This window comes from Cryptomeria japonica, chromosome 10, assembly GCF_030272615.1.
Source record: "Cryptomeria japonica chromosome 10, Sugi_1.0, whole genome shotgun sequence".
In the NCBI taxonomy this organism is placed as follows: Eukaryota; Viridiplantae; Streptophyta; class Pinopsida; order Cupressales; family Cupressaceae; genus Cryptomeria; species Cryptomeria japonica.
This window is the reverse complement of record NC_081414.1, coordinates 820,047,005-820,066,519: the sequence shown is the minus strand read 5'-3', so window position 1 is coordinate 820,066,519 and position 19,515 is coordinate 820,047,005.

Sequence of the window (19,515 nt, the reverse complement as noted above, 5' to 3'; positions counted from 1 at the left end):
GATCCATTGTAGCTCATAGCTAATGCTCTTCAGCATTACTTTAGTCTTCAGTAAATCCACACTCTGTTGCAGTACACAAACTTGATCTTCTTAGTTAAGATCATACATACAAGAGTTTCAACGAACACCCAAAACCTAACAACTACACTCATACATACACATTCAAAACCCTAGACATGATGTCCTTAAAAGGAATCTGATTTCATGTCAGTCCAATAGGATTACATTGAAAGTTCCTAAGTTCAATGTATCTTGACACATTTGGTAACACGACACAAAGTCACCGTCAAAGTGTCGGTGGATGGTAACTCATCACAAAAATATATCGGTTGGTAACTCATCACAGAGTATTACTGGTTTATACAACTTTTTCGGTTACCGGTTCGTAAATCAGCGTAATACCAGTTCAAATAGATTTCTGGTTGACAAAAATTGAAGATTGGGAAAAAGATAACTACCGCTTCTGGCTCCTTTGCTCCACTCTGCTTGAGATCGGTAAACACTTTTTTCATAACATCAATAGTCTAAAGACTACAATATGATACCGGTTTGGAACAATTACCGGTTGAGCATAATTCATACATTTACAAAGTGATCTCATAGCAAGTGTGTGTCCATCAATGACAATCACAACATAATCATCAAAATGCCAACAATCTCCCCCTTTGGCATTGATGGCAACACTTAGGAAAAAAAAAATTGGCATCTAAGTGTTTTACAACAAAATTATGCCATAATCAAAATTACTCCCCCTAAGCATATACACTATCCCTTTTATAGAAAATACAATGTATACTACTTCCTTACAGAGATAAACATGAAAGTATACATAGCATGCATTTAAATTCAGAATACTACTCCCCATCAATTTAAAAAAAAAAATAGAATACTACTCCCCCTTTGCAAATAATGACAAAGTACAACTGAAAAACCCTTGTTCCATTAGCATAAATAATTGATTTAAAGAGTTTATGACAATAAAGAGTGAAACTTGTCAAAAACTAATTTAAAGTCCTGCATAAATGTCTTCATGGATAAAGACCATGATTCAAGCAATGAGGTAGCAACCTCATTCTCCATTTGCATCTAATAGACCTACTCTTCCATGGCATCCAAGGTATTCATCTCTTGAGTGACCGTTAGGGCATCCAGATTTAGATAGCATTTCTAAAGAATTTGCAGTCTAGGTAGTAGGACCAGTTGAAGTTCCTACAAATTACATGTCATGTTGCTTATCTCTGCCTCTGTTCTTGCAGACTGGAGTTGAATCCGGTGAGCGGTTTGTCCATATGTGGAGAAGGAATCATATGGCATTTTGAAGGTGCTTATAAATGACTGCATATCAGATTGCAGTTTGGCTTTCTGAGCAAGCACATCATCACATAATAGATGAGGTTGACATATCTTACATAGCAATAATTTTCCCTCATCCATTGCATCTCTAATTTCCTTCTATGCCTTCTGTAGATCAGACTGGAGCTCTGTTAACTTTTTCACTAAGGAAGTGTCCAGAGCCTTTTGATGCTCCTTCTTGGCATTTGCTTCTGCAACCTCTTCCAAGCTTTGCACCTGGTCTTCTGCAACTGTGCATAGGAGCTTTAATTGTGCAAGAGAGGAATCGATACTGGGGAGGTTGGTACCAGGTATCAAACCGGTAAGAGTGTCCACCATAGCTAGGATCACATCTTGCTCTTTCTTTCTCCTTATTGCTTCCAGGCGTTCTTGGGCAACCTTAATGCTCTACAGTAACTCTAATTCATTTGCAGACTGGAGGTCAATGGGATTGGTTATGTCAGCTGATTTGGCTTGACTACCGGTTGCCTTTGGGGTCTCCATCTGAGTGCTCTATGTCGCTCCCTCTTTCTCTTTAGTTCTTTTCTTGTCCTCTTCTACCTTCTTTTTCTCCTCTTCTTTCTGCTTCTCTTCCTCTTCATCCTTCTTCTTTTTCTCCTCTTCTTGCTTCTTTTTCTCTTGCTCCTTTCTTTTCTCCTCTTCCTTTCTCTTCTCCTCTTCCTTTTTCTTCTCCTCTTCCTTTTTCTTCTCCTTTTCCTGTTCCGCTTCCTTCTTCTTCTTCTCTTCCTCTTGTTTCTTCTTCTCCTCTTCCTTTCTTTTCTTTTCCTCTTCTAGTTTCCTCTTCTCCTCTTCCTTTTTCTTTTCTTCCTCTTTTCTCTCCTCTTCCGCTTTTTTCTTCTCTTCTTCCTTTTGCTTCTTTTCCATTTTTACCTTTTTTCTATTTTCTTCCTCCTATTTCTTCTTCTATTTCTCTATTTGTTTTCTCTTGTCTTCCTCCTATTTCTCCTGACCTTTTGTTTTTGTTGGTGCATCCGGAGTAACATTTTCACCGTTCAAGGCATCAACATCAATTGGGTCCAATTGAGTAGTGATCGGTTCTCCTTCACTATCATATACTTCATCTAGTTGAGCGATTTCTGGTTCTTGCTCAACTTTCCTGTTGGCTTCAGCCACTTGATGCAATCTTAAAGCTGATTGAGCAAGGGAGTGGGTATCTTTGACCACTTCCGAAACTTTTCCTTCCAACAATAGGAGTCTTCTTCTTCTCATGAAGAAGAGGCCCTTATATCTCTCCACCACTTCATACAGTTCTATTTTGGGCATATTAGGAAAGTATTGTGCAAATACTTCCTCTCTTATTTCTTGTTCCTTTTCTATGGCAATGTGCCACTTGTTATCTAAAGAATTATACAAAGAATCAGGTGTCTCGGATTTAATTTCTGATAGCCACCGGTCATTAATACATAAATAATTGATAACTTCCTGTTCAACTTCCTTCTTTTCATCATCATTAAAATCATCAAAGTACTCTTTCAAATCACCAAGTACTTTTCTTATAATATTCTTAATTGTTCTTTGACAATGTCTCAAAGGTTTGTAAGAGGAAATATCAATATTTACCGGTGCAGATGTTGTCGGTTCACTCTTTGTCTTTTTCCTTGTTTTCCTAGTCTTCTTAGGCTGTTCTTCAAAGATAGTGTCCTCTGAGTCTGGTGTATTGCTTTTTGTCTTCCGCTTCCCCTCAAAGACTTTGGCGGGTGCCGCTTCTGGTTTCTTCTTTGCTGGTGACCACTTGGTCACTTTGGGACTTGCTGTGATAACCGGTGCCAATGATGAAGGCACTGCCTTTTCCTTCTTTACTGAGGGTTCTTCAACCGGTGTAACCCTTTCCAAATAGGTGTCGGTTCTCTTTGCCTATGGATCAAGGGGCAAGGCGATTAGGGTAGAGGCATACCCATCTAGCATGTCATACATTACCTCATATCCCATCAGTTCCACTTCTTCCTGTCTTGGCTCAACCACCTCCATTATGCACTCATCAACTCCGATGGTGAAGCAGATGTCATCTTCATATTTCTTGACAATATCACCAGATATTCTCACCCTTTGGTTCATTTTGCATCTGAACTCATCAAAGTATTTGTTTAGCACTTCTGGATAATCAGTTCCTACCGCTTGTAGGCTTTCCTTGATTTGCTTTGTCACCAGTTGGTCAGCAGACCACTGAATATCACCTACTCCTGGAAAATAGCCTTGGAAGTAGAAGAAAAACCCAACCAATAGTTTTCCAAACTTGAATCTCAAGGCATTGTCCTGTTTGATTGACTTGAGGTTCAACAAAAGTTGTCTTTGCATACAAGTGCACAGATCAAACGATGCATCTTCCTTGATCATCCTGTGGGTGGCATTTACCGCTGCAGCAAAGATAGAGTTGATTCTGTTGGCATGGAACGTCCGGTATCCTATCACCATACACGCATATTTGACCAGATTGTCCTTGATGGAATTGACAGTCATTCCCCATGAATCGCTCATTGAACCGGTGAGCTTAGTCATTTCTATCTTGCTAATCTTGCTTAGGGCTGACACTTCACCTACGTTGCAGAAACCGGTGATGGCATGAATTGCTTCTAGTGTAATATCATGCATCTACTCTAAGTACATTTTATCACCGTGTACTCTGCTCAGAATAATGCGGATGTGATCATCTGAAAAATCTTCAAGGAAATAGACAACATTGTGAAGTTTCTTCTTTTCCAGGATGTTGAATTCCGGTTTAATCTTTTTGTCCTTCCCACAGAACAAACTCAACTAAGAATGGATCATCAGAGATCCTAGACCTTCAATCTTACAGTCAATGTAATAAAAAATGCCTTCCTCCACTTCTTCCTGTCTTGGCTCAACCACCTCCATTACGCACTCATCAACTCCGATGGTGAAGCAGATATCATCTTCATATTTCCTAACAATATCACCGAATATTCTCACCCTTTGGTTCATTTTGCATCTGAACTCATCAAAGTATTTGTTCAGCACTTCTGGATAACCAGTTCCTACCACTTGTAGGCTTTCCTTAATTTGCTTTGTCACCAGTTGGTCAGCAGACCACTGAATATCACCTACTCCTAGAAAATAGCCTTGGAAGTAGAAGAACAACCCAACCAATAGTTGTCTAAACTTGAATCTCAAGGCATTGTCCTGTTTGATTGACTTGAGGTTCAACAGAAGTTGTCTTTGCATACAAGTGCACAGATCAAACAATGCATCTTCCTTGATCATCCTGTGGGTGGCATTTACTGCTGCAGTAGAGATAGAGTTGATTCTGCTGGCATGGATCATCCGGTATCCTATCACCATACACACATATTTGACCAGATTGTCCTTGATGGAATTGACAGTCATTCCCCGTGAATTGCTCACTGAACCGGTGAGCTTAGTCATTTATGTCTTGCTAATCTTGCTTAGGGCTGACACTTCACCTACGTTGCAGAAACCAGTGATGGCATGAATTGCTTCTGGTGTAATATCATGCGTCTGCTCTAAGTACATTTTATCACCGTGTACTCTGCTTAGAATAATACGGATGTTATCATCTGAAAAATCTTCAAGGAAATAGACAACATTATGAAGTTTCTTCTTTTCCAGGATGCTGAATTTCGGTTTAATCTTTTTGTCCTTCCCACAAAACAAACTCAACTGAGAATGGATCATCAGAGATCCTAGATCTTCAATCTTACAGTCAATGTAATCAGAAATGCCTTCCTCCACTATAACACCAGCGGGTATTTGAGATAGGGCATTGTATTTTGCCTTCTATTGAATGAAGTCTACAGAATCAACAGGTGCACTAGAACTAGCATGAGATGTAGAAGCCATGATAAACAGAGAATTGTGAAAAATACCTTCGTAAGTCAAAATTTAGGGCACGCAATTTAAACTTTGCTACACACTCCTTTGGTTGCTGAAATACCGCTTTGTGTTCTATACTTCACCAACATATGTTTGCTTCTGATTCTTCTTCAAGATTTTGATAAATTCTTTGAATCACAATCCAAATCGCTTTTCTTCGCTCTATGTTTGAAAACTTCTTCACTCATGAACTGATAAGTGAAAAATGACTTAAAAAAATTCTTTTAAACAAGTTTTTCACCTACCACAATAAATGCTCCACTATTAGGGTGTAAACCCTAATTTGCCTTTTACCATTTTTGGTCTTCTGCCAACTGATAGGTATCACATACCGATTGAGGTCTTTTACTGGTGTAAATCGGGGGTTCGAGATATTTCACCGTTTACTCCCCCTAAGCTTTTCTGATGCTTAGTTTTTCGGTTCAACGACTTCCACACTAGGTGTAGAAATCAGTTCTACTTGAATCACTTCTTCTGGCTTCTTCTTCCAGGTTTTCTTCATATCTGCTTGAACAATTTTAACATCAATCTTTCCTCCTGGAGTGACCAATATGTCATCCAATATACTCTTTCTTGTTCTGCAGAATCTTGTTGTATGACCCAGTTTGTTGCAATGATAGCAAACCATTCCAGGTGCTCTCCAAGGTCCATTATTCATGTTTCCATTCTTCCTTTTGCATGTTGCAGCAGTGTGACCGCGACCATGACAAATCACACAGATTTCTCTCCATTCGATTGCCGCTTGATAGCCAACACTACCTGACTGATAACTATAGGTATTAAACTGGTTTGGGTTCTGGTTCTCAGAGGATTTAGGAAAAACTCCTTGATTCCTTTGAGGATACCTTCCGGTATTGTGCATGACAGACCTGCATTCAAATGCTCTATGCCCAAACTTGTTGCATGCATAACAATTTCCATTGAATCTATTGGGTCTAGGCTTATCATTTAGAAAATAAGGAAAATTATTGTAAGCCTTACTTCTACATACATTAGCAGTGTGTCCTTCCTTGAGACAATTAAAGCAAACAGGTTTGAACTTTTGCTTACCTTTATCCTTTGATGTCGGTTGTTTCTTTGATGCTCCATCTTTTGTTCCAGAGGTCTCACCTTCCTCATAATCAGAGAAACCAAGTCCATTGGTATTCTTTACCAGTTTAGCTGATTCAAGCTTCTGTTCTAGCTTGATAGTGCTCTTATTGAATTTGGCAAGTATTTCCTTTGACTCAATGAGTTCTTTTTAAATAATAGCATTGGATTCCTTCAAGGTTGCATTCTCAGAAATATCCATGTTTATTTCACCTTGGATTCCTTCCTTTTCCATTTTATTTTCAAGAAGATGAGCAGTAAGTGCACTCATTTCTTGCTTCAGCTTGTAGGTCTCATGATCTTTGTCTTTTACCAAATCTTCAGCTTTCCTCTAGTTCTCAAGCTCTTGACACATTCTGATAGTTAGTCCTTCAAGTTCCCTTCTTAGGTTGGCATTGGACTCGTTCAATTTTTCAACTTCTTGAATTAGGGCTTCCATGTCTGCTTCATCAGAAGAACTATTTTCAGTTAGCTCCATCAATTTTTCAGCATGCTCTCTTCTTTTTGCCTGAGAGGCCTTATATTTGACCTTAAGTTCATCATAGGCTTGCTCAATCTGAGTGAGTCGATGAGTAAATTCCCTCATAGTGTATTCCCCCATATCTCTTTCCAAGTGGTTAGACTTATAGAAAGGTTGGCTCTGATACCAATTGATGAATACTAAGAGTGGGGGGTGAATTAGTATTCCAAAAAATACTGTACTTAAACACTTAAACAATCTAGCAGTAAACCGGTAAAATAGTTTAACAAACAAACTGATTAACACACATGCAAACCAAATAGAAAATAAGGCATTCACCCATAGAAGCACAATCACCATAACACAAGAGATTTTGACGTGGAAACCCAAATGGGAAAAACCACGGTGAGATGAAACTCACAAGTAACTATCTGCAGAATAGTAACCAGATCGGTTAAGGTTATACAATGTTCTTTACCAGAACAAATCATGTTAGGAATCTCAATCTCTATTAGGAGATAAGTCTGATTAAAGACTACCTTGTGAGAGGATTTTAGATCCATAGATGTGAACCACCTTGTTAGAGGATTTACAAAGGCTTTTTTGGGCCTACCCGGTTAAGGGTTTCTGACTTGTCAAAGATGTGAGTAATCAACAAGTGAATGATCTAGCAAATGGCATAGTCTACTTGATTAGATCCATTGTAGCTCATAGCTAATGCTCTTCAGCATTACTTCAGTCTTCATTAAATCCACACTCTATTGCAGTACACAGACTTGATCTTTTCAGTTAAGATCGTACATACAAGAGTTTCAACAAACACCCAAAACCTAACAGCTACACTCATACATACACATTCAAAACCCTAGACATGATGTCCTTAAAAGGAATCTGATTTCATGTCGGTCCAATAGGATTACATTGCAAGTTCCTAGGTTCATTGTATCTAGACACATTTGGTAACACGACACAAAATCACCATCAAAGTGTCGGTGGATGGTAACTCATCATAGAGTATTACCATTGTATACTACTTTTCCAGTTACTGGTTGGTAACTCAGAGTAATACCAGTTCAAATAGATTTCCGGTTGACAAAAATTGAAGACTGGGAAAAAGATAATTGCCGCTTATGGCTCCTTTGCTCCACTCCGCTTGAGATCAGTAAACACTTTCTTCATAACATCAATAGTCTAAAGACTACAATATGATACCGGTTTGGAACAATTACCGATTGAGCATAATTCATACATTCACAAAGTGATCTCATAGCAAGTGTGTGTCCATCAATGACAATCACAACATAATCATCAAAATGCCAACACTAAAATCCTTTTTCAACTAATTGACCAACACTTAAAAGATTATGCTTCAAACCTTCAACATAGTAAACATTATCAGTATTGTGCTTACCATCAAAAGATATAGTTCCTTTTCCTCTAATCAAACAAGCTTTGTCATCCCCAAATCTTACTAGACCTCCATTATATTCTTGAAAGGTTAAGAATTTACTCTTATCACCAATCATATGATGTGAACATCCAGAATCAATGATCCATTCATCCTTTTCTTCAATTTTAGCTACCAGGGCCTGCTCTACCAGTTGAATAGTAGGTGTCGATTGATCTTTTGTTATTGCAACAAAAGCCCATCCATTGTCTATCGGTTTCTCATCAAAGTTATCAGTAACTCCTTCATCAACATAGTAACATGACTTGTCTCTATTCTTATTAAATTTGTATCTCTGATATTCAGGATTAGGCTTATATGTTCTTTTAGCTTCTTCTTTCAATCTTGCATGTCTATCAGGACACCTAGATGCCATATGACCAATTTTATTGCAGTTAAAACATTTAAATGGTAATTTACCTTCATACTTACTTCCAACTGTACCTTTAGGCATTTTCCTTGCAAATAGTGCTTTAAGCTCTTCAATTTTTTCATTCTCTCTTATGATTTCCTCAAGTTCTCTAGCATAGAGTGCTTTCCAATCAGATTTTTCAGATGATGATGATGATGTCGTAGATGATGAAGCTTTGAAAGCCAAATCTGTCTTAATTGTAGCAATAGGACCAAATTCCTCAAGTTCAAAAGATGAAAGTTTTCCAACCAAAGTATCTCTAGATACTGATGCATTAGACATTATTCTCAATTCATTAATAGCAATTACTTTCATTTTGTATGTTGGTGGCAATGCTCTTAAAAATTTAGAAACAATTTCATCTTCACTTAAGGATCCTCCACAACATTGTATACCTAAAACAATTTCATTAACTCTTTCCATAAAAATAGAAATCCTTTCATCTTCTTCCATTTTTCAGATTTTCATACCTAACTCAAAAGCATTCCAGTTTTGCAATTTTGACAGTGGTATCACCTTCATTCAATGTCTCCAATTTATCAAAAATAGCTTTAGCAGTAGATTGGTCTGATAATCCCATGATTTTCTGATCTGACAATGCGCTCAAGAGTGCTTCTATTGCTTTGCAATCATTCTCCTGATCTTTAGCCGAGGTTGGTGGATTAGGTTGACTCTGTGTAGGACCAACATAGCCATTCTTTGTAACATCCCATATGTCTTTTCCAATGTAATTCAGACGAGTCTCCATTATGAAATTCCATATACCATAGTTAGTTCCATCAAGCTTCGGACTGTCCTTCCTGAAATAGTTAGTTGTCATAGAATCTCCTCAAGCTATTAAACTTCTGCAAAAAGAGGACTTGGCTCTGATACCAATTGTTAGGACCCGGAGGCAACTCAGAGGGGGGGGTGAATCATTTGTCTATTAATTTCAACCCAAATATAACTTAACCAAACTTAGTGCATAATATCGGTAAACCAAACTTAATGTCGGTAGATAGTTTAGCAGTTAATAACAGTACCGGTAAAGTTTAATGCATGAAACATAAAGACAAATAACATCCACAACACAACACAAATATTTGTACGTGGAAACCCTGTAAGGGGAAAAACCACGATGGGAAACCTTACCCACAATCAGATGATACTACTATAGATAGTATGTGTGTACAAATGGGGTCTACACATGCAGAAAGGCCAACTACCTAGAGCTCACTGCTCAATCACAAAATGGGAGTCACACTGACTACTATTGGATGGTTAAATCCAATGATAATGTACTTCTCAAAATAGCATCTTCATATGTTGGATTCAGTACCGGTTAAGCTCAGATTGTCTTTTTTATGCCTTCCTTGAATCTTCAAATGATGTCTGCATGTATAGCTATGCTTATATTCGCATATACCTTATTACAATTCCTTTTCGCACCTTCTACTTATTTAATCTCACAAATGAGATCTTACATATATACCAAAACCTAAGACCAAATGTGTAGGTTGGCTCACTAAGAATATTACAAATGAATCAATATGTGATGCATGATGTCGGCTCAATGCATTTAAAATAATAACCAATCAGTAAAACATCTCCATGTTGTGTCATTCTGATCTGGAATAGATAACGCTTGCCAATCCATAACCTAGACCTATTTGCCGGTAACAACAAATATGCAAACTCGATTAGACCAATAACCAAATCACCAAAACCAAGTGTCCAAACAATGTCTTTAACATAACCAACTAATCTCCAGATGATAACAGATCATCCTCAGTGTCGGTGAACAATATATCTTGCCGGTGAACCAGATATCGGTGACTGTGCGTGCCACTAAACAAGCCGGTGAACATAACCAAAGATCTCCACAAGGATAAGTATTGACAATTTTTGACATCAATGAAAAAACCAATGCAACATATCCATAATACCAACATTACCCTCCAAGCCAATACCTAAATGTGGATAAATACAAAGCATTCTCCAAACTAGTCCTAACTTGTCAACATACTACATCAGTATACCACCTTCACTAATAACATCAGTTGCAACACCAAGGATTTAAAAAAATAGGATTACAACATCCATAGAGCATAGGAATTACATCCAATGCCACAAGATCATATCTGCAAATACAGAGGAATGCAAAGCATTCTTCTAGGCTTCCATCAACACACCTCTTTTGCAATTTCTCTCTTAATAAAGTTTTGGACACCAAAACAATATTTTCTTTACTCAAGAGTAATAATGGAGATACTAAAACAACTTGTAGCATGCCCAAGATAATCTAAAAAATATCACTTCATCATCATTATGTTGGCTATATGATGGATTTGGTTAACTGTTGTCATTGATGTCAACACTGTATCTCGGTTGGAGACTATCTCGGTTAGATCTATCCCAATTAGTCTTGGTGACCATTTTGGTTTTGGTTGTGATTCTGATCCGGTATGATCAGACCTTTGGAATCGGTTTTGGATGCTTATTCTGATGGTTATATGCTTGCTATATTCTGGTCATTTTATGATTTGGTTATCACTTTTGGTGTTTGTATTTACCAACTTGTTCTTGGCTTTATCGACTAACTTTTGGCTTTACCGGCTTCTAGCATTCCTGGTTAGCTTTACCAGGATGCCGTTTTGGTGACTTAGTCAGTGGATTTTGGGTCCAACTTATCGAATCAGTTTCTTTCATGTTGTTGGTGCTTCCTGATCATATCCCAAGGATTTGGAAACTTTGCCTTGGATGGTCCTATTAGGATCTAGTTAAACTTTCACTAAGGGTTTCTATCGACAAGTGAAGCGTGTTGGATTTTGGTCTTAGCGGAATCCCTAGCAGATATTATCGTTTGGTTACTTGATTTAGGTCCATGCTATGTAAAGTAAATCATAATATTGCTCCAGTGGTATTATATGATGTAATTTTTGTATTTATGGGTTTAGGGTTTAGCCAACCTTGTCAATAAGGTTGATGATCTATATTTATAGGTGACTTGCTCATGTAATTTATATATCAATGGTTGGTTAAGTCTGCATTATCATAGAAGAATTAAGTGTGAATAAAGTCATATCATTCAGGTGAAGGTTGGAAAGGTTATGTATTGCAGAGAAGACATCAGTACTTAACTGGAAATGTATTAGGCATTAGTAGATGCTACTTTCACAGATCATTGTTTTCCAGATTGTAGTCCGATGATTTTTTAATTCAGTGAGACTTCCCTTTGTGATGAGTAGTGCGCTCTAGATTTTTGGCCTTACTGCATGTGAAAACCCCATTGTAATTATTCATAATACTACTACAGAGTATTCATCTAATTGTGGGTAGGGTTTCCCACCATGGTTTTTCCCTTTCCGGATTTGCCACATCAAATATTGGTGTTATGTGTGTTGTGCTTTCATGTTATATTATTCATTGGGTTGTGCGCCGGTTTAAGGTTTACAATTGAATTAATTATTGTTATTGTTAGTAAACTGATTCACCCCCCCCTCTCAGTTTACTACCGGTATCAGTGCATTCCAACACATTCTTCTAATCATCTTAATAATTATTATCTTCATCTCAATTCTTCTAATCCTCATCTAAATATGGTATCATCATGATGTCATCTCTACAATAAACCATGAGCATCAACACTCTCATTTTTCTTCGACATACCACACCATCAAGATAATACCACAACTCATTTGGTATGGACATCAACACCAAAAGGGTGGACATCTAGCCAACGACATCTCTACAACACTGCACACAAAACATCAATGACAACACCTAACACCATCTCAAAATACTAGGTGTAGATATCAAACCAAGAAGGTGGACATCCATAACGATTGACACCTTCAACCATTAGCCTTGTGTACCTTCATTTGAATCTCCATCAAACTTTTGAACATTCATCTAAATTAAAACACCTTGTTAGCACTCGAGACATCAATCTATGAAAAAAGGATAAAAAAATCAACAACAACATAAGTTAACACCATATACTTCATCAGAAAAAGAATATCAACAACACAAGTTGTGATTTGGCATCAATCAACATATACTTCCATAAGATTCATCACCAACATATCATTAATGACAAAACCTAGTCATTAATGACAACAATTACAATAATCTCCATCATAGCAATGTTCACCATAGTTATGCACACAATTGCACCATGCAACATCAATGACAACACTACACTAAGGGTTGACACTAATGGACAACACCATAATTGTACTTACAACAATCTCCGATGTCATCTTCAATATTGAGTCAACAATCACTCCACAATCTAGCAATCACAATATTGAGCATAATGTTAATGACAACACACAAGTTGAGGGTTGACATCAATCACAACACTAAGTCATGAATGACAACATCTGCCAATAATTTTCCCCTTTGTCATTAATGGCACCACTATGAACACCACAATACTGTCTCTCTTCCTTTGACATCAAGGAAAAAGATTAAAGGTCTTCACCGCACTTTCCCTCTTCTTTCTTCACTTTTCTCTCCCCCTTTCTCTTTATTCATATGCACTTCTTTCTTCTCTATGATTTTCTCTCCTTTAGAGCAATCAACTATAGAATCAACAATCTCTCCCTCAGGCACATGTTCTCATTGTTAACAATATCCAACAACTACTTGCTCTACCTGATAGAAACAACCAAACATCATCCTAATCTCCCTGAGGAGTAGACCACATCAATCCAAGAGAAAAAAGATATACCTTGAATCTCTCATTTGATAGACGCACCAACATATGAATTTGCAATATCACTTGAATCATCCTTTCTTTTTGTTCTATTTAGGAACCTACTTTCTTTTCTTCATTGTTACCTCAACCATCTCTTAAAAATAATAGAAACTATTAGCTTTAAAAGTTATCCTCGACACTTAGGTGGAATGAAATATATGCATTGAATAACTTTGGTGTAGGAGCACCTATGGAACACCTATGAAGCACCTATGAAGACCTATGGAGACAAGGTGCACTAGGGTCATTGATAGGCCCTCATGGATAATCAATGAGTAATGAAGTCTAAAATGCCTTTAAGGTCTTAAAACAATGTAGTCATGGCCATTAGAGCCAATAAATGCAATGAAATGTAATGAAAAGGTCAAAAAGTGTAAAATTGTCAAAATTGGCAATTAGGCCTAGAAAGGGCTAAAATTGGGTTTTGAAGGGTAGAATAGGTTTGTGAGGAATAAAATCATGTAATAATTTTTAAAATTAGGTAGGATTATTAGTTTCCAAAGTATCAAGTTGACAAATGAAATTGTCAATCTTGACAATTTTTGAGCAACTTTTATTGTCAAAAATGCAAAAATGACAAAAATAGGTGGTTAGAGGTAGTTGGGTGGTTATGGTTCGGTCTTGAAGGCCAAAAGTGTTATAAAAGTTTTTAAAACAATTATATTGAGAGATATTGAGAGTGTATGGTCAAAGACAATCATTTGGAGCAATAAAATCCATATTTTTATTTGCATTTTCTGAGTTTCAACGCGAACAGTCTGATCCTTATTGATTTTAATGAATTTGATATTCATATCTTGAAGGTTTCTTGTTTATGGATGATAAAGGAGTGATTTAACCTTTCTTTGGAAGTCATGGCATTCATTTTCATTGTGTTTAAGAAAATTTCTTTGCATTTTTGTGAAAACTGCTAGAACCCTGGCTTAGGGTAACCAGTAGCTTTATAAATGTGATATATTTTGTTTTAATGATTGACCAATCCTCATTTTGGGAAGGTATGAGGTCAAGGGTGTATAATACCTTTCCAAGGTGTGTGTAGGGTTTCATTCAAGGTTTGGCATGTGCTTCATGATGTTTTCATGACTGTTGCAGTCAAAGCGGGGTAGTTTGACTGTCACAGTCAATGATAGAGGCTTTGTTTGATATGATAAAGTGTGTTATGGCCAGGAGGGCTTAGAAGGAGGTTTTTTGGTGTGTCTAAAACCTTTCCAAAGGTTTTGGTGCAAGTGGAGTGCCCAAGGGAAGGGCTAAACCAGTAGTTTGCAAAGGGTATCGAATGACAATCACAGAAAAAGGTAGCCTGATGCAGGGGCCATATCTTAGAGTTAAACTGTTGGATTTGTCTACATTTTTGATATGTTGTTCCAAATAAATTTCCTAAGAATATCACCAGAGAGATTGAGGATTTTTAAACCGATTCAAAAGTTATATACCTCTGTGTATAGGTATATCTAAGAGGACAGTATAAGGTAAAGTGAGTTGATTGCCAAATCAAGTTGGTTTTAAAGATGTCTTGGAGTGTGGATAGAGCCTAGTTGATTTTGAAAGTGTCTTAGGTGATGGGAGTGCATGTAACCATTGTTTTGAAGTGTTCAACTTGAGGGGTAATTGGTAACTGTCAAATAACCAGTGATCGGATAGTTTTAAGCATTCTTGTCTTGAGAACCTAGTTGGGAGTTTGATTGGGTTTGTAATGCTTCAAATAAAGTATGGGAAGAGTCTACATTTGTGTTAGAGTATGGAGAGGATTAAGATTCAAGTATTGATCCTTGAGTAGGGTCCAAAGGTGTGAGTAGGTCACTAAAACCTTGAGAGTGCAGTCTTAGTCATATTAATGAGATGATCAATCATGATCAATAGGAGTTGGAATGGGGAGTTAGTTTCACCTAGCATGCAGAAGGATCCTCTGGAGTGTCACCTTGAGTGACTGAACCCTTGAGAGTTCTAGAGAAGGATATCCCTCTGCATCAAACTCCCCCCTAACATTGTGCTTCCCTTTAATTTTTGGAGGAACCTTATACACTAGGAAGAAGCTCAAATCCTTTTTCCCTCATTATTCTTCTCCTATCCCTTTTTCCACATCTCCTCTATCTTCTTCTTTTCTTGATCCAGATCAATCTCCTTCAATGGAGCATAAGATCTTACACTCTCTCCATTGTAGAACCTAGCAATATGTCTTAGTTTATTACAATTATAGCATGTGGTACCATGTTGTGGACCATTTCCACCTCTTCTCATATTAGATATACAATCTATAGCTTTGTAACCAATTTTTTTGCATGTGTAACAGTAGCTGTAGACACCTAAAATTGTCCTATCCCAATTATTTATTTAATTATTCCTTTTTTCGTCTATTAACTAAATGAATATTTATCTATTTAATTAATTCATCAAACCTTTTCTATCCTAATTTATATAAATATTTATATTTTTTAAATTCCCCTTTTTCCCTAAATTAAATAAATATTTTATTTATATAATTTATGTGGCCTTCCCTCTATTAATTAAATATTCTTTTTAAAATTTATTTAATTCATTCATTTAGCTTTTTCCACTTTCCATTATCCAAATGACAAGTGGCCTCCATTTCCTAATCCATCTTATTCATCTCCTTTATTATATTATTTCTTCTACATACCATCTTTAATCTTAGCCGACCATCTTTATCTCACCTCTTGATCCTATTGCTCTGTTTTTAGGATGTTCTCTATAAAGGTGGCATCCTCTCCTTATTTTGAGATATAGTATTTGAGCATGCTTACACTCTGTCGAAATCATAGCTTACATCATTACGATCAAGTCTACATCATCACAACCACATCCGCTCTTCATTGAGCTCTTGTGCAAACATAAAAATCTAAGAGAAACCCCTCAACACAAGATCAATGAATATAGGAGAACAATGAAGATAAAACCCATTTGAATGTGTGAAGGCGTCATTTAGTTTATTTTATGATTTTGCACGTTTGATGGTTCTTCATTCATGTTTGTTGAATTTCATTGTAGATTTAGGGTTTTGTGGTTGAAACTATAAGGTTTACAATACAATTACAATTTAGCATAGACATTTTGGCACGCCTAGTGGGACACTTATTCCTTGTTACTAATTATTTTCTTTGAATTTTTTAGTGTTTACAGATTTTGAAGGTTGCATTTATGATATTTTCAATTCTTTTTGCGTCTCTGACAGTTTATGTTGTATCTCTATATATGATGTGTTGATGTGTGTGTGGTATATTTGTTGATGTGTGTGTGGTATATTTGGGCACTTGTGTGGTTTATGTTTTATGTAAACTCACATTTTTATTTTGTTGCATCTATGATAGTCTATCATGTTTACAGTCATTCTTGGCATGTTTGTGTTTGTTTCTACAATGTATATGGCTAGGGTTTTTAGATTTTTTGCAAATTATTTATGTGACGTATTTGGAAACTATTGCCACATCTGGGGTCAATATAGATGTGTGTGTGGTTAATTTTGAAGCGTATACGACTAATATTAATATGTGTGTGGTATGTATTGTTGCATGTGTGGTCTTGCATGGTTTTTTTATTTTTGTATTTTACTAGTTAGTTTTTTTTCATTTTTGGAAGTTGTTCATTCACTTGTAGAAGACCCCTTGCATTTATTATCTTGATGCTAATCCTTGTGTTGCAGGATTGAAGGTTATTTTTGAAAAGGTAGGTAGGTGTGTATTTGTGATTTCATAGATTACCTCACATTTGGACTTTGGTGCATTAAAAGGAACTCTTAGTCTTGTGTGCTTGCACGCTTTATGTTGTGGAACTCTAAGGTGTTTGTGAAAGTATCCTCTCCCCTTGCCTTTGTGGACCTTGGGTGAAAGGGAAATCACTAAATATCTTCTTTTTCATTTGTAAAGGGCCTGCCTTTGGAGGAGTGATCACTCCAAGGGGAAAGACCCAAAGCAATTTTTCCTTTGAGATGTTATATCTCTCCAAGAAGGGTTGGTCAAATCCTTAATTGTCTTGTTGGGTGTTAGCAAGGCGTCAAGTCTTTGAACATCGACTAGAAACTTTATTTTAGAGGCCACCCTATAGATTGAGTTTTTTTGGTGCCTTTCCCAGTGCAAGGGATGTGAATTGTGCCTTGAAGTTACTCACCATATGGCTCCCTTGGGATGAGACAAAAATCCCTGTCTTTGCACATAAGCTATAAGTATCTTTTTGGGGAGAGGGTGATTGGGTCATCCTTCTAGTCATGGAGGTCCCTATCTATCCTCTCTCGCAAAGATAAAATTGCAAAACACTCCTTAAGGTGTTGTGCATTTGAGTCGAACAAGATTCCAAGTGTGGGCTTGATTTTGTTGCCATTGGACATCAACCTTAGGAGTATAAGTGTCTGGTGTGTCTTCTTTTGTGATAAGACCAGTGAAAATTTGAGCTTAGAGGATCCTAGGCCATACCCTTGTTATTATTAATTACACAAAAACTATTGTGTCTTCTTGTTTGCAATGTTTTATTGCCATAATAATCATCAAACGATTAGATTTTGTCACACTTGATATCCAAAAAAGAAAATTTAGACTTAGACACACATTAAGAAAAATAATTTTCACCATAAATGCATCTTTGAGACGTTCTGTTGCATCTATTACACTTTTTGTCACACCTTTGAGACATTCTGCTATGTTTGTGGCATATTCTATAACATTTTCATCACTTATGTCGCATTTGTGGACTTTGCAAAAATACATGTTTGGCTCACATTGCCATGTATTTGGAAATTGAAACTACATATTTAGATCTTAAAACACATTTGTGGTTAGTTAAATTACATCCCTAGTATCTTTTGTGTATCTAATTAGAGAGACTGAAAGAGCTTCCCAACTGATTCCTTTGGATTCCTAGTCAGTCAACTATTAGGTCACCATTGCTACATTTTCATTTTCACCCCCTTCAAACCTCAATTCAAAACGTCAACCCTTACAAAGTCAAAAAGTGGCCTTGTTGTCCTTACTATATTGCATCAAACGTTTATATCACTAGGTGATCTCTTGCTCAGACCTATCATCTTCAAGTAGGATACCATTATAGTCTCTTGAGTTAAGATCTTACTTTGGAATTTATCATCTCCTAGGAACTTTGCAAGGCAAACCCTTGACTTTTTTGCTATTCTAGTCATTGTCATATCTTAGCTCCATCGTTACCCATTTGTCATCTTTCCATTCTTTCAAGTCAAAATTGTTCCCTTGTATGGTTGAAACTGGAGTTGAAAGACATAGAAGATAAGTCAAGGAAACTCAAAGATCTCAAGACATAGATACTTAAACCTATGATGAGGATGGGTTTTACAACACCAAGACTTTTGAAAACCGCAGTAATGTGCAAGATTCAGATGGTGAGTCCTTAACCTTAGAAGAAATTCAAGATTACTTTTCCAACTCAAGATTCAATAAGTTGTTTGAGTAAATTTTACGCAAGGACCGCCAACGTTATTTCTTAATGCTTTCTCAAGATGGTGTCAAGTTATCTCTTGATTTTGATGTGTCTCCGTTTGTATAGGACAACCAAAATGGTGCTAGTGCTAGTAGAAATAGACATAGAGATATCCTTGTGCCTAATTCAACTTCATCCCTTTTGAAAAAACTAGATATTCCCCTCCCAACATGTACCTACTAGAGTCATACTCAAAAAAACCATGAGCAATCTCATACAAATGACCTTCATTGCCAAAGAACTACTAGTGTACATACTAAAACTCAACATCAAAATACCAATCAAGGTCATAATCATAGCAATGCTTCCACTAGAAAACCTCATGTTACATTTGATGACTACAACCAAGGTTGTGCTTTCAATACCAATCATACTCATGGACATGATGCTCACACCCAATTAAGACCTTATAATCAATACTGAATTCATATCCCAGGGGGTCAAGAGTCACATAGTTACATAGCTCAACTCATTACCCAATATCATGCTTATGTTCCTCCTCCCAATGGTCATCACAATAATTTCATTCCTCCTCCTCCACCTAGTGGTTCTGGCATAGGGATAAATCAAAGGAATACAACACCACCTAATGATGATTTGCAATATAAAGTGAAGGAATTACAATGAAAAAAGGCTAGTATTTGTGCTCTTATCAATAATTACACCCTTCAAGATATTTGTCCTTATCTTTTCGATAGGACTATACC